The 14,114-nt window shown below is 41.5% G+C and overlaps 1 protein-coding gene across 1 annotated transcript in view; it reads right to left on the bottom strand.

Moving 5' to 3' along the window:
* Nucleotides 1-14,114, bottom strand: part of mei4 (meiosis-specific, MEI4 homolog (S. cerevisiae)) — a 47,278-nt gene that overhangs the window by 10,866 nt on the left and 22,298 nt on the right. The window lies entirely within an intron of this gene.

The raw sequence follows: 14,114 nt of genomic DNA, 5'->3' as shown, positions 1-14,114 counted from the left end.
TTTGCACATCGAGAGACTGAAATTTTTTCCCATTCCTCCTTGCAAAACAGCTCGAGCTCAGTGAGGTTGGATGGAGAACATTTGTGAACAGCAGTTTTGTCACGCCCTGGTCTTAGTATTTTGTGTTTTCTATATTTATTTGGTCAGGCCAGGGTGTGACATGGGTTTATTTTGTGTTGTGTTTATGTATGGGGTTTTTTCGTAGGTTTTGGGATTGTGGCTTTGGGACTCTAGCAGAGTCTATGGCTGCCTGAGGCGGTTCTCAATCAGAGTCAGGTGATTCTCGTTGTCTCTGATTGGGAACCATATTTAGGTAGCCCGGGTTTCACTGTGTGTTGGTGGGTGATTGTTCCTGTCGCAGTGTGTTTGTATTCACCAGATAGGCTGTATAGGTTTTCACGTTCCGTTTCTTGTTTTTGTATTTTGTCATGTTTATTCATTTCATTAAACATGTATCGAACTAACCACGCTGCATTTTGGTCCGACTCTCCTTCGACGGAAGAAAGCTGTAACAAGTTTTCAGTTCTTTCCACAGATTCTCGATTGGATTCAGGTCTGGACTTTGACTTGGCCATTCTAACACCTGGATATGTTTATTTTTGAACCATTCCATTGTAGATTTTGCTTTATGTTTTGGATTATTGTCTTGTTGGAAGACAAATCTCCGTCCCAGTCTCAGGTCTTTTGCAGACTCCATCAGGTTTTCTTCCAGAATGGTCCTGTATTTGGCTCCATCCATCTTCCCATCAATTTTAACCATCTTCCCTGTCCCTGCTGAAGAAAAGCAGGCCCAAACCATGATGCTGCCACCACCATGTTTGACAGTGGGGAAGGGTGTTCAGGGTGATGAGCTGTGTTGCTTTTACGCCAAACATAACATTTTGCATTGTTGCCAAAAAGTTCAATTTTGGTTTCATCTGACCAGAGCACCTTCTTCCACATGTTTGGTGTGTCTCCCAGGTGGCTTGTGGCAAACTTTAAACAACACTTTTTATGGATATCTTTAAGAAATGGCTTTCTTCTTGCCACTCTTCCATAAAGGCCAGATTTGTGCAATATACGACTGATTGTTGTCCTATGGACAGAGTCTCCCACCTCAGCTGTAGATCTCTGCAGTTCATCCAGAGTGATCATGGGCCTCTTGGCTGCATCTCTGATCAGTCTTCTCCTTGTATGAGCTGAAAGTTTAGAGGGACGGCCAGGTCTTGGTAGATTTGCAGTGGTGTGATACAATATTATCGCTTGCACAGTGCTCCTTGGGATGTTTAAAGCTTGGGAAATATTTTTGTATCCAAATCCGGCTTTAAACTTCTTCACAACAGTATCTCTGACCTGCCTGGTGTGTTCCTTGTTCTTCATGATGCTCTCTGCGCTTTTAACGGACCTCTGAGACTATCACAGTGCAGGTGCATTTATACGGAGACTTGATTACACACAGGTGGATTGTATTTATCATTAGTCATTTAGGTCAACATTGGATCATTCAGAGATCCTCACTGAACTTCTGGAGAGAGATTGCTGCACTGAAAGTAAAGGGGCTGAATAATTTTGCACGCCCAATTTTTCAGTTTTTGATTTGTTAAAAAAGTTTGAAATATCCAATAAATGTCGTTCCACTTCATGATTGTGTCCCACTTGTTGTTGATTCTTCACAAAAAAATACAGTTTTATATCTTTATGTTTGAAGCCTGAAATGTGGCAAAAGGTCGCAAAGTTCAAGGGGGCCGAATACTTTCGCAAGGCACTGTACCACTGTACCACTAACCACTAGGCTGGTAGCCTAGTGGTTAGAGCATTGGGCCAGTAACCGAAAGGTTGCTGGATCAAATCCCCGAGTTGCCAAGGTAAAAATCTGTCGTTCTGCACCTGAACAAGACAGTTAACCCACTGTTCCTAGGCCGTCATTGTAAATAAGAATTTGTTCTTAACTGACTTGATAAAGGTTACTTTGGAAAAAAACACACTTTCTGCTGCAGCTGCTCTGTTCATTATCTATCCTGAATTGCCTAGTCACTTTTACACCCACCTACTTGTACATATTACTTCAGTTACTCCCTGCACATTGACTCGGTACTGGTACTCCTTGTATAAAGCCTCGTTACTGTTGTTTTATTGTGTTACTATTTCCTTTTGACATTTTTGCAAATTAGTTTTACTTTTTAACTCTGCATTGTTGGAAAAGGGCTCGTAAGTAAGCATTTCACGGTAAAGTCTACACCGGTTGAATTCGGCGCATGAAACAAATACAATTAGACTTGATTTGATCGCATGGAACTTCTTTCCATCTACAATTACTTAAGCAAACAGCAAAATTACCTTTAAAAAACGGATTAAACATCTCTCATGGAACGGCGGGACTGTGAGGGGACACACACACACACAAATACACGCACACACAGACACCCTGGTAGTGTTCTTTGTATATCGTGTTTTAAATGTGTATCAATGTTTTGTTAATTGTCATGTTGTTTTTTTTGTATTCTGTGGACCCTAGGAAGAGTAGCTGATGCTTCTGCAAAAGCTAAATGGGGATCCTAGTAAACAAATACATTAAAGGCCTTCAATTGATAGAGAAGGACAGAAAAAGTAATTATTTGGTGGTTAATATGGGCGAGGGTAAAACAGCCTCCAATGTGGCCTGAATGGAATTAATATGCACTGTGGGTAGACCACAGATAACGTTAGTGATGCTAAGATTCTAATATTACAGGTACCTGATCTCTGCACAAACTCAGTATCAAACTCTGTCCATGATTATTGGTATCCTGGATAAAGATGAGCAAAAAAGACTATAAAATAAATACAAATTCTGAGTTATATTTATACTAATAAAATTGTTCAGAGAAAGAGATTTGGTTTAACAAGTAATAATGAAAAATACATTATTGGCACCCGTTATCCTCCCCTTGTGAGGATAACGACACTGATCCTTTCTCTAAAATGTTTAATGAGATTGGAGAACACATTGGGAGGGATCTTAGACTATTCCTCCATACTGAATCTTTCCAGATCATTGATATCCTTTGTCTGTTCTTATGTAAAGTCCTCTTCAATTCAAACCACAGGTTTTCAAAGGGGTTCAAGTCTGGAAACTGAGATGGCCGTTGCAAAATGTTGATTTTTGTGGGGGGAAACTCATTCTGATTGGGCCTATGCCCTCCCATGGCTGCGCCTCTGCTCAGTCATGTGAAATCCATAGATTTATGGCCTAATTCATTCATTTAACTGTAACTCAGTAAAATATTATAAATTGTTGAATGTTGCCTTTATATATTTGTTCAGTATAATTTCCCATTTTTTTGGAGCATACAATATAGCTCAGTATTTGTATTACTTACATCATGCAGTCTTATTTGCTCATCTTTATCAATGGTGCCAACAATTATGTACCTGACTGTATGCACAGGTGTCTGTTTGTATTGGAGGTTGGACAATATATCCATGCACTGTTTGCTCATTTCAGTACAGAGCCAACAACACTAAAGCAAATATAAATTTGCTCATCACTAACACTGTTCACTTAACTTAGTAGCCAGATCCTCAAAACACCAACCTTCGCATCTGTGACAGATTGGCTGTACAAACCAAAATGCTAGTTAAAATCAAATGTCAAACAAAACCTGCCTGCAGGCAACACATTTGGAGGGTTGATCTTCCAAACTTGGAAAATGTTTTAGCGCTTGGAGTCTGAGATATCAGCAGCCAAAAGATGACGAGTACCCATTTCAAATTATTTTTAAAAGGTAACTTTTGAACTCAATTTCAATCCATTTATTTGATGAACATTGTACTGTACTTATTTTCAAATGATGTTATGCAAGTCACTCATAAACACTATAAAGCAAATCAATGATCTGTGCAGGACATGTTATGAGGCGTAAAAAAACCAAAACCAAAATCCTGGACCATAAAATCAGGATAAGTTTCAATAAATCTCTTTCAGTGGAAACAAAACTGCTGCCGAAAAATGGGTTCTTCCCAGGACTGTTGGTCCGGTATTTGCAATCCCATTCTATGTCACGAGGTCGGTGTGTAAACTGTGGAGAGCAGAGCCGAGTAGATGCTCTTAGTGAATCTAATATTTTCTGATAGCCATCTGACCGAAGCCTATTGTAGCCAGCACTACAAAGGCAGACAATACTAGCCCACACAGCCGTCATCACCTTGGCTCAAGATAAGGAAAACAACTCCCCAGAATTGATTTGTCTTCTGCCTCAGAGAAAGCTACAATGTGTTTCATAGCGTCTCATTCAAGGCGGTGGACTGACAATACACTGATTTCTCCGACAGCTAATCGATCCCATCTCATCCGCGAGGGAATTCTCCGAGTTATATCTGACTGCATTTTGACCGCTTTTAGTGTGAGGACATATACCTTTTGTTACAAGATAAAAGAAACATCAAGTTCTTCAAGCTTGCCTCAAAAGCAACACCATTAAAATCTAGGCTATTCTCTGAGGAAGAAAAGCATTTTGTAGTTCTTCAGAAAACTGTCTCTCGAGGTCTTTCCTCAGTCAGAACCATTGTGATGTAGTGAGTATACGGACGCTGACTCACTGGCACATTCACTGCCCACTACACTCATGAAGAGACCAAAAGTGACATCAACCTTCAGAGAGATTTATTACTTCACCTGGGTTGAACTGCAATATTCCGTCAATTTCCCCAAGAAATTTGGTTTGACAGACAGAAACCCCACAGGCTACAGCCCTCTGTCCGCCCGCCCGCCTTGGGCCTGACACCACAGTATACCTTCTCCCCAGTTACCTATCTCCCCAGCCTGTTCTTGACCAGGCTCCTCTCTGCTCTATTTACCAGGTCTGTTTTTTGGGGGGTGTTTTTTAATCCATTTTTTTGTCCAGAGGGTTTACTTGTACATCAAGATGCCTCACACTACAGACACAGGAGATAGACTCCTGCCCTGTGGGGCGTTCTGGCGCAGATAAGGCTTTATTTTCTTCATCTCCAGTACCTCTGTGTGTAGGTCAATGCTGATGGCACAGAGACGCTTGCTGCTGCTACGTGCTAAGCTGAAGGACAAAGAGGGCTGGTCTGCAGAGCATTACCATATCCTCTTCCCTGGTGGCTTCCTAGTTTAGGATCCCCATTAGCTGTTGCACATGTAGCAGCTATTCTTCCTGGAGCCCACATAAAACATAAAATACATGACAGACTACAGAACAGTTATAGACAAGAATAACATAAGAATATTATTACAATTGAAATAAAAAGTTATATTGTCAAGGCACCAAAAGACAAAAAAAAAAAATACTATTTGTATACTATGTTCCATCTCACAACACAGACGTATGTAGAGCCTCCTGAACAGAATGCAAGATATCACAGAGAAAAACACATTGTCTACCATGATACACATTTGTTTGCCATCAGCAGAGTGTGAGTCTGTCGAAGGAAGTGGAAAAATGAGGCGATTTACCGACACACTGGTGGCTCCTGGCTTTGTTTCATCATAACATGACTTTGATCAAACAGCTTCATTTTCCCTCTCGGTTAGAGATCTGTGCTGCTTTGAGGGGCCAAGTACGACTTTGATCCTTGGCTATTTAACGGTCCAGCAAAACCTCTGCTGCAGCTCTTAATCTGATCTTCCTTGAAACCGGTCACTGGCCCAGAAGGGAAAGCACCAACCGTGGAGAATAAGAGAGAATAGGAGAGAGCACAAAGAGAGAGGCGGCACTTTGTTACACACACACACACACACACACACACACACACACACACACACACACACACACACACACACACACACACACACACACACACACACACACACACACACACACACACACACACACACACACACACACACACACACACACACACACAACACAAAAATCTCAAACGCACTAGGCAGATGTGTAATGAGAGACATAGCTCAGTCAGAATGGCCAGGGTTTTAATGAGCATCAGTATCATGAAGTGCTGAGAGCCATAAGTCACGTTTCCCTCAGACTCGTAGGCTTGCTGGATACGATATAAGGCGGTTCAGCTCGGGTGCATGTCAGCTGGGGGGACATAAACAATGCTAGAATAAAATGACTTTTATGAGAGAGATGCACTTGGACATGAGTGAACACACACGCTCTTTTTCTCCTTCTCTACATTCCAGGATATTCTGTAAAGGATAAATTGGCAAAGAGCGTTGTTTTTCCTCAGGTGCACTGCACACTACCCATTACTAGGCTATAAGAGTTTGACATCCTCATGAAAAGTCTACTCGTCAGTTTTTTCTTCTACCTTTTCCCTTTAAAAAAGGGCAATTCCGACACTTTCTAACCAGTTATTACATTTTTAGTATACATGCACTACTGTAAGATTTGATACACTTTGATGTTTTGTTTTTGTTAGTCATACCACACGATTCCTCGTTTACAGCATACTACGATTGCCAGGGTGCATTTCATCTCTCATGATGCAATGCTCCTCCTAGTTAGCCTGCAGTTAGCATAGCAAGCTGGCTATCAAGCCCAGACTAAGCTTAGTCTAAATCAATTACCAAACAGTCAATCGCGATCGACTGGTTGATCTCCAAGGCATTCCTAATCGATCGCAAAATATTTCTATAAAATACCTAACGATAAAGGCTGCTGTTGGCGGTAGGTGCACTTGTTTCAGCTGCCTTGCGCCGGGTAGGCAAAGTGTTCCCATTTTAAATCATTTCATGTGTCTGAAGGTAAACTCTGCCTACTCAGCATACCCGGACAGCAAATCAAATACACCTATAGCCCAACCACAACCCAATCGGATTGCTCAGATTAGTGTCTGTACACGGCAGCTTGCTCGAACAAACAGCAAAGGCAGTTGATACTACTGTGATTTTAAAATGTCTAAAACGATAAAGAGAGAGACTGTCACATGTCAATGAATACAGCTGTTATGAGTGAGTTCATGTTTAAGTCTATAAAGTACATTATTTCTCACTCAGCTGTGCCACAAATTATGATCTATTACCAGTGTGATCATAGAACTCAAGTTTTGAAATATAATTTTAAAATGATCTGAAAAGAACAACATCGGCAGGGCAAGCATAGCAGTGATAATGTATTTGGCCTATAGTATACTGCAGAAACTTAATCGCTACAGAACTGCTTTTAATTGGTCAATGTTGCAAAGGCTTACAGTGTATTCGGAAAGTATTCAGACGCCTTGACTTTTTCCACATTTTGTTACGCCACAGCCTTATTCTAAAATTGATTAAATTGTTTTTTCCCTCATCAATCTACACACAATACCCATAATGACGAAGCAAAAACAGCTTTTTAGAAACGTTTGCAAATGTAAAAAAAAAAAAATTGGAAATATCACATTTACATAAGTATTCAGACCCTTACTCAGTACTTTGTTGAATCCTCTCAAGCTCTGTCAGGTTGGATGGGGAGCATCGCTGCACAGCTATTTTCAGGTCTCTCCAGAGATATTCGATTGGGTTCATGTCCAGGCTCTGGCTGGGCCACTCAAGGACATTCAAAGACTTCTCCCGAAGCCACTCCTGGGTTGTCTTGGCTGTGTGCTGTGTGCTTGTCCTGTTGGAAGGCCCCAGTCTGAGGTCCTGAGCACTCTGGAGCAGGTTTTCAACAAAGGATCTCTCTGTACTTTGCTTCGTTAATTTTCTCCCTCGATCCTGACTAGTCTCCTAGTCCCTGAAAAATATCCCCACAGCATGATGCTGCCAGGTTTCCTTCAGACGCTTGGCATTCAGACCAAAGAGTTCAATTTTGGTTTCATCACACCTGGGAATCTTGTTTCTCATGGTCTGAGTCCAATAGATGCCTTTTGGCAAACTCCAAGCGGGCTGTCATGTGCCTTTTACTGAGGAGTGGCTTCTGTCTGGCCACTCTACCATAAAGGCCTGATTGGTGGAGTGCTGCAGAGATGGTTATCCTTCTGGAAGGTTCTCCCATCTCCACAGAGGAACTCTGGAGCTCTGTCAGAGTGATGGAGGCCACTGTGCTTCTACACCTGCATTGCTTACTGTTTGGGGTTTTAGGCTGGGTTTTTGTACAGCACTTTGAGATATCAGCTGATGTAAGAAGGGCTTTATAAATTGATTTGAAATTTGATATGACTGTGTTCTTGGGGACCTTCAATGCTGCAAAAAATTTTTGGTACCTTTCCCCAGATCTGTACCTCGACACAATCCTGTCTCGGCACTCTACGGACAACTCCTTCGACCTCACGGCTTGTTTTTTTCTCTGACATGCACTGTCAACTGTGGGACCTTATATATACACACAGGTGTGTGCCTTTCCTAATCATGTCCAATCAATTGAATTTACCACAGGTGAACTCCAATCAATTGTAGAAAAATCTCCCGGATGATCAATGGAAATAGGATGCGTCACTACTGTCGTGTCTTTACTATTATTAAATTGATGACTTAGTTTTTAATCAAAGATTCTCTGTAATTAGTATTACGCGATCAAACTGATTAATCATGTAACTGTAATTAACTAGGAAGTCGGGGCACCAAGGAAAATATTCAGGTTACAAAGTTATAATTTCCCAATATAACTTTTCAGATATTTTCATATCTGATCAATAGTCTTCTGATTAATGAATTATTTACTTTACCTCACGTTAGTCTCATTCCAAACGTCGTAAATTGTTGGTTATCTGCACGAACCCAGTCTTCACTATGAGTCATCCATACATCAATTGTCTTAAATCATTTATTTATTACTAACTAAGTAATTCACAGAAATGCATAAACAAAACAACAAAGTAAATATGGTTACAAGAAATTATAGGAGAATGTGCCCTAGTGGGCTAAACCGGCATGGCGGCGTGTTAGACAAAAGGGAAGTGAGGGTCGACAAAGAAGTCACTACTGAGTTAATAATTATAACAATTGAAATGCTAATCCTTTACACATGAACGCTCACTCATTCGGGAACAATTGCAATCAATATATATATTTACGCTCAGTGTGTCATCTTGATCGCTGTTGAAAAGTTCATTTCTTTTGTAGAATTGTCCTTCTCTCTCTCTCTCCATCGCGGTTATAGTGGATAGTTCAGAGTGACATTGTAGAATGGATGTTTCGGCGGTTGTCGTTCTTCGCGTTCAATGATACCGAATTCCTAGCTGCAGACTAGTAATTAATATCAAAGACTTGTTCTTATTCTGTCGGTATCGATAGTCTAAGAGTTTAACCACGTGGTATGGTTAAAAGATTCAGCAATGGTCTGCAACCTTTGTCCCCTCCTAATGGAGGAAAACATGGTCTACTGAGAATTTCTCAAAGTTGGGTTTTATTCGGAATTGCAGAACAGGGGCTGTCCCAGGATGCCTGACCCTAACTGGGCTCATGGGCGGTCCTCTGATTTAGTTCAACTCAAAAGGGAAGCCTAGTGGTTAGAGCGTTGGACTAGTAACCGGAAGGTTGCAAGTTCAAACCCCCGAGCTGACAAGGTACAAATCTGTCGTTCTGCCCCTGAACAGGCAGTTAACCCACTGTTCCTAGGCCGTCATTGAAAATAAGAATTTGTTCTTAACTGACTTGCCTAGTTAAATAAAGGTAAAAAAATATATAAAAAAATATCAAAAATCACATTACACCATTTTACAAACAGTATCATACTCACTCATTCATCTTATACAACAATTAGATATAAACCTCATATCCGAGTCTATTATATAAACAGCATTATGGTAATGTGGCCGCACCGTCTCCCATGAGCTTCCCAAGTTGTAACAAACGGACCAGTTGCTGGATTCAAACGGACCAGTAGCTGGATTCTTCACCGATCTTTTATACCTTCTCCGGAACATGAAATTTGTTCGGACCTCAAGTTCTGTGAGGTGGAAGAAATTCCTTTGTTCTCTATGAAACTTCACTCTCTCTCTATACTGTGTGGCCATGAGGAGATCCTCTCCTCAGGAATTTACGACCTCTCTCTGACCACAGCAGCCTAGTTGAAGGAGGCAGGGAGAGGGGGGTGGGGCTTGCTGTACCCAAAGAGGGCAACGTCATGACACTACAGACCCGAGGCGGCGCACACTTCCCTAACCCAGTGTCGTCCGGGTTAGGGAAGGGTTTGGCCGGCAGGGATGTCCTTGTCCCATCGCGCTCTAGCGAACTCCTTGTGGCGGGCCGGGCACCTGCACGCTGACAGTCACCAGTTGTATAGTGTTTCCTCCAACACATTGGTGCGGCAGGCTTCTGGGTTAAGCGGGCAGTGTGTCAAGAAGCAGTACGGCTTGGCAGGGTCGTGTTTCAGAGGACGCATGGCTCTTGACCTTCGCCTCTCCCAAGACCGTAGGGAGTTTCAGCGATGGGACCAGACTAAGTACCAATTGGATATCACAAAATTGCGGAGGGGGAAAAAAAGAGTTAAAAGTACCCATTTAAAAAAAATATATATATATATATATCTAAAAACCTGTTTTTGCTTTGTCATTATGGAGGATTGCGTGTAAAAAATAAGGCTGTAATGTAACAGAATGTGGAAAAAGTCAAGGGGTCTGAATGCTGTAGATCGCTGAAAATGACTATCCATTTCTTGCATTAGTCATCTCAGAGATCCTCCATGAAAATGTCACAGAAGAGCACTTTCCTGTTTTGCTCATCACTAAACAGTCAATAGACGTTAAATCATACAATTATACAAAAATTGTGTATGACACCACTAAATACTTTGGAGTTATCCTTTAAGCAGTCCACATAGCAGATAAAATAACTTGTTCTTACTAGAGAAGGATCGGTATGCCTGGTCATGTCTTGTGGGACCTAGACAGGAGTTGTGGGATATGTGGTATTGTCATCTACTGAAAATGTAATAGATCGGCCTGTAGATCTCTATGATCCCGCCGAGAGAAGTTCAACAGGCCTGAGATTGCAGTCTGCAGTCTGAGGAGCTATAAATAGTGTGACTGGTACGGAAGCTGTTCATAGACAAGGGTGTCTTTCTCCCGCAGAAGAAAAGCCATCTTCACTGGTCACTTTACCGCTGACTCAGTGAGATGTGCAAAAAAATTCACATTTACAGTGGTAGAAAAACAACAATGATGACGTCAATTGTTTTAGTACAAAAGTACTGTTATTAGTTTCTCTCTGATAAGAATAATTCACACAGAATCATTTTTCTGTCTTTATACGGACACCCTTTGTGTGTGTATGTGTGTGTGTGTGTGTGTGTGTGTGTGTGTGTGTGTGTGTGTGTGTGTGTGTGTGTCACTGTGCATGTGTGTGAGAGAGAGGAATATTTGTCCTGAAAAGGCTCTTTGCAGTTAACCCAAGGCAGAAGCAGGGATGGTGTCCCTGAGAGGACGGCTGTACAAATATCCTGATGCACTGAGGGTACAGGATGTCCTAAGCAGGGTCCTGACCTCACTCTACCACTAACTAATGGAGGACGGGTGGGGGAGCAGAGCAGGCATGAGTGTGTGATTCTGTGTCACTATGTGTGTGTGTGTGGGGCTGGAATCTGAGCTGCTGACTCTGTTGTGGTAGGGCAGGCAGTGTCCCTCAGCTGAAATCTCTCATGTACATGTGCATTACTACGCCACAAATTCTCCAGTGTTAAATTAACACAATGCTTAGTGTAATGCCCTATTTGCATATTTCCCAGAGTGCCTTGCCTTTTGAGTGAATTGTAGAGTTACCACCCCATGACTGTATTTGTCAGTGACATGGTTGTTGCAATTATCCATTTTCAGTCCTGTGATGAGATCCTAAGCAAATATGTTATCATTCAAATTAAATTATTTCACACAATACATATTTCATAAGGCTTATTTTGAGAGCTTTAGCCTAATAGAGTGGCCCGAAACTCATGATTTACAAGCCACATCGGGCCTGCAAGTCACTTTATGATGGTGGGCAAAGTGATGTACAAGTCTTATTGGAATCCAGCCAGAGTGGGGCTATCCAACATTTTGAATTTTAAATCACCCGCAACATGCATTTCGAATGACTACCGGGTTGGGAAGACTAAGATATGAGACTACCTAAGCATCTAAACTGGTACAACCATTTCAGTAACGGGTGCAATAAATTGAAGTAACAGATTGGATTAGTAGAAACATTTATGTTATTTATATTTGAGATGCATAAGATTAATTAATCAATGTACATGCAAACACATAGCATGAAACAAACCATTCTAAAAATCAACCTGCAACAGAGCATGCTGGGAAATATAATAGGCGTGGTCTTGGTTTAACAATGGTTATTAACACCAACACTAGGGTTATTTTACACCAACTAGTGTTAATTTAACACTTGAATCAACACTACATGTAACCGAAAGATTGCTGGATCGAATCCCCGAGCTGACAAGGTAAAAATTGGCCATTCTGCCCCTGAGCAAAGCAGTTAACCCACTGTTCCCCGGGAGCCGAAGACGTGGATGTCGATTATGGCAGCCCCCCGCACCGTTCTGATTCAGAGGGGTTGGGTTAAATGCGGAAGACACATTTCAGTTGAAGGCATTCAGTTGTACAACTGACTAGGTATACCCCTTTCCCTTACATGTTATACTGAAAATCAACACTAGGTAATACCGGCCAATTTGCAGTGTATACATAGGCCTTCAGGCTGCCATGGCGACATACAGGATGTTATGATGACGAGAAGGTGCTTTGCATCAGAAACTAGTCATTGATAAATGGTGAAGTGGGATGCAATGACATTTCTTTAAAAAGTCTCTAAATAACACATCTCAAACTGACAATGATCACATATAATTACGCTCTCAATTTTCAGTGTGCATCCTTCCCAACTCAGGAAAGATTAGCATACTCTCTCCAGAAATGAAAGGGAAAGCTGATTCTACTGAAAGCTTTGGCTAAAAATGTACAGATACAGATATCTCACTCGTGACATTTAGGGATGAAAAGTAAGTGGTCTGCTTACTGTAGATGGACAGCGTAATCCGGAGTGAAAATGTTCCCCCGAGCATTACACTGCAGTTTTCTGAGGCTAAACAGAACAGTTTTAGCTGCCATTGCCCTTTACAAGCCTCAGCTCTGACACTCATTTCCTCTGGCTCTAGCTGACATGATAGCTGACCGAGCTCTGCACATCTGATAACTTTCATTCATCATCCTGGAGCCAAACTTCATATTATTAAAAGGTAGTCATCCCTGACAATCCCTTCCCTCCCCAGACTTAAGACTGGGATAGCTAGCACACTCTAATTAGACAATAAAAAACAGGTTTGCTGCTTGGACACCGAGTCTGATAGATCATATTCAGGCTATGGGTTTGTCCTTGGAGTACCCCTGTGTAAGATGAAAAAGACAACCATCAGTAAATAGCAGAGCCATATATCTAAATATATGGCTCCGGTAAAGTGTTTTACTAATTACAAAATGGCGGGGCAGGGTGATAAATTGCTTCACAATAGCCACAGAACAACCATGATTTAAACTTGACATAAAGCACAGTCAGAAAAACAGTCCAGATTTTCATTTTTACTGCCCAGTGTTATAGTGTTATTGGAGAAGTGAGTGAGTGTTTGTACCATTTGTCCTATGGGCTGTGTGGGTTGTCTGTCTGTTTGGGTTGGGTGCTATGTGCTGTGACTGTCATGCTCTGTCACAGTGCAACACGGGGCCCAGATGGCTGGGCTTCTCTGAATGGTCCAAGGGCAGTGGCAACCCGCCTGCCCACCACCGGAGCCTGCAAACCTGCTGCCTGGCTGGGCTAAACTCTGCTTATGGAATAGTCACTAGGGTTGGGAGATGTCTGGAATGACACATTGACCTGTCCAAACCTCGTTACTATACAATTGTATCATCAACATCATTTTACCTCTGCATTTGTGCAAAAAGTGTTCGGTCTGAATGTGTTTTCAGTGGGTCTACATACAGCATGCCACTCCAGAGTCTATTAAAGCCAGAAAAGGTGAACATGCTTGTGTTCCTTGCCAGTAACCTTTAGGTTGGTTAATATATAATGAAAAGAAAAATAGTCAATGGTTCTTCATTGCATTATTTGTTTAATTTTCAAAGCCTGTATTCACAGATGTGTCTTATTCAAAATAAATGTAGCCTAGGCTAGAATACTCTGTTGTGTGCTTTAAAACTGATTTGCACCTTCATTTATTCAGTTAATTTCATACTTATTTTGATTACTTGATTCATTTTGT

Source organism: Oncorhynchus tshawytscha, linkage group LG18 (genome assembly GCF_018296145.1).
Source record: "Oncorhynchus tshawytscha isolate Ot180627B linkage group LG18, Otsh_v2.0, whole genome shotgun sequence".
NCBI lineage: Eukaryota > Metazoa > Chordata > Actinopteri > Salmoniformes > Salmonidae > Oncorhynchus > Oncorhynchus tshawytscha.
The sequence above is the reverse complement of the archived record's forward strand: the minus strand, read 5'-3'. Positions and strand labels throughout refer to the sequence as shown.